At 26.2% G+C, this 2,957-nt stretch overlaps 1 protein-coding gene across 1 annotated transcript in view; it reads right to left on the bottom strand.

Moving 5' to 3' along the window:
• Positions 1-329: 329 nt before the first annotated feature.
• Positions 330-2,957, bottom strand: part of LOC111675675 (protein doublesex) — a gene marked incomplete in the record, with an annotated part of 192,383 nt that continues 189,755 nt past the window's right edge. The window contains 1 exon segment of the mRNA XM_046949629.1: positions 330-713.

Below are 2,957 nucleotides of genomic sequence, written 5' to 3'. Positions count from 1 at the left end.
ACACATTTTTAATTTTGTTTGATTATTAAATTAAAAAAAGCAGAAGGATTTTTATTAAGAGATCTAGTATTATTTTCAAATCAGAATTTTCTATAATTACAAATTCATTGAATTCAAATTTTGTTAAATTTTATTTCTTTTTTTGTTTTAATTTACAAATCAATTTTATTTTATTAATTATAATTTTTAATTGAGATCATAAATATACACATAATTTTTATATTATAAATTTGCTCTTAGTTTTCTACCTTTTTACTAAAAACAAAATTAATTAATGACTTTAGTTTTTTGTTTAGTTTAAACAATTTTATTTTTGCTCTCTACTTTATAAATAGTTAATTTTCAAAATCTAATATTCTTTGCAATTTATATGTTTTATGATTTATTTTTTTCATGTTTTAAGTTTAGTTTTATATTAATTTTAATTTATTAAAAATTAAATAATTTCTTTATGTGGCTATAACCTTATTTGGTTTAATTTTCCTTTATACCTGTGTTTATAAACAAAGTAATATTTATAGGTATTTACTTATTTTTAATTTATTTTAGTTCTACTTTGTTGCAATGAATTTTTTATAGAAGGAGTTTAACGTTTAAATATGCTTCATTTTAGTTTATTAACAATTTTATGTAAAAAATAATAGATTCGTTCGTTTATATATGTATGTACATCCATAGAAACACACTTAAAGCATTCAATAAATTAATCATCGCTGTAAAGAAATTTAAGAAAATAAAATTATTATTAGTCAATTTTAAAAATTAAACACTATTAACTTATTTAAATCAAGTTTTAATTCAGTTCTAGTTCAGTTCTAGTTCTGTTCTAGTTCAGTTCTAGTTCAGTTCTAGTTCAGTTCTAGTTCAGTTCTAGTTCAGTTCTAGTTCAGTTCTAGTTCAGTTCTAGTTCAGTTCTAGTTCAGTTCTAGTTCAGTTCTAGTTCAGTTCTAGTTCAGTTCTAGTTCAGTTCTAGTTCAGTTCTAGTTCAGTTCTAGTTCAGTTCTAGTTCAGTTCTAGTTCAGTTCTAGTTCAGTTCTTATTTATTTCCAGTTCAGTTCTATTTCAGTTCTAGTTTATTTCTAGTTCAGTTCTAGTTCAGTTCTAGTAAAGTTCTAGTTCAGTTCTAGTTAGTACTGGTTAAGATCTAGTCAGTTCTAGTGCAGTTCTAGTTCAGTTCTAGTTCAGTTCTAGTTCAGTTCTAGTTCAGTTCTAGTTCAGTTCTAGTTCAGTTCTAGTTCAGTTCTAGTTCAGTTCTAGTTCAGTTCTAGTTCAGTTCTAGTTCAGTTCTAGTTCAGTTCTAGTTCAGTTCTAGTTCAGTTCTAGTTCAGTTCTAGTTCAGTTCTAGTTCAGTTCTATTTAAGTTCTAGTTTAGTTCTAGTTCAGTTCTAGTTCAGTTCTTAGTATAGCTCTAGTTCTTGAAATAAAATTTTTGACAACGTATCACAGTAATTCTGAATTTGTCTTCAACTTTTTAAAGACATTAAAAATGTTTTTGAAGTTTATTTCTTTTTTTTCTCCAAAAATTTTGATTGTGTTTTCTTTTTACAATAAAGATTTTCCTTTTCTGTAATTCTTGTGACAAAATATTCCTTACGCAACGTAAATATTCTTGTCATTTATGTGTAGTGAACTACATTTTTATAGACCCATGAAATAATTTTGTCAAAATTCAAAAGTATTTTAAGCAATTGTATAATTAATGTATGAAACTTTATACTAGACTCTTTAATTTCGATTCGTTTTGGTATTTTGAAAAAGATTTATGATTTTTGTACATTTAAAGAACAGTTGTTATTATTTTTGGTTAGTATTTTAAGTGCAAAAGTATAATAAAATTTGATTTATAATGGTTTTAAGGAAATTAAATTGTCACATAAAGTTATAAAATCACATACAAAATAACGTGATACAAAGTGAAGAAATTTGTTTTAAAACTGATGTAAATTTGATTTTGAGAGATTTGTTAAATTGTTTACATTTCATTTTAAATGTATACAAATTATCCAAAAAACATATTTTTGTAAGCATTTATAGATAGATTCGAGATTGTGTTATACGAGGCAGTGTTATGTGTTTGGGTAATGCAAAAATAGTCAGCCCTCACAGCTACCGAGAGAGGTGCGAGAGCAATCGAAAGTGAGATGTTAATCCGATAATTGCTTTCTTTTTTAACAAACTTTCAGCAGTATCGGGTAAATTGTGTTTGGTGATATCATAAATTCGTCATTCTTTTAGATAATATATATTTTTTTAGTTTTAGGAAATAAATTATCTAATTTTTTCAACAAGCACTTAATTGCTATTTTTTATTGTTTAAACACATGGGGTAGTTATTACTCAATTTGCAAATATAAATCTAAAATTATAATGTTTTACAACTTAATTTTCTCAATATTACGTATGCAGTTGAAATTGAGCATTATACTTATTAATTTAATGATTTGACTTTTGGTGTCACAAACATTGTTGCAAAAACTTAATGTATAAACATAGATATAGTATTTCAGTTCTAGTTTAGTTCTAGTTCAGTTCTAGATCATTTCTAGTTCAGTTCTAGTTCAGTACTAGTTCAGTTCTAGTTCAGTTCTAGTTCAGTTCTAGTTCAGTTCTAGTTCAGTTCTAGTTCAGTTCTAGTTCAGTTCTAGTTCAGTTCTAGTTCAGTTCTAGTTCAGTTCTAGTTCAGTTCTAGTTCAGTTCTAGTTCAGTTCTAGTTCAGTTCTAGTTCAGTTTTAGTTCAGTTCTAGTTCAGTTCTAGTTCAGTTCTAGTTCAGTTCTAGTTCAGTTCTAGTTCAGTTCTAGTTCAGTTCTAGTATAGTTCTAGTGCAGTTCTAGTTCAGTTCTAGTTCAAGTCTAGTTTAGTTCTAGTTCAGTTCTAGTTCAGTTCTAATTCAGTTCTAGTTCAGTTCTAGTTCAGTTCTAGTTCAGTTCTAGTTCAGTTCTAGTTCAGTTCTAGTTCA

The sequence above is a fragment of the Lucilia cuprina genome, chromosome 4 (genome assembly GCF_022045245.1).
Source record: "Lucilia cuprina isolate Lc7/37 chromosome 4, ASM2204524v1, whole genome shotgun sequence".
Classification (NCBI taxonomy): Eukaryota; Metazoa; Arthropoda; class Insecta; order Diptera; family Calliphoridae; genus Lucilia; species Lucilia cuprina.
This window is presented reverse-complemented; position numbering and strand designations above follow the sequence as displayed.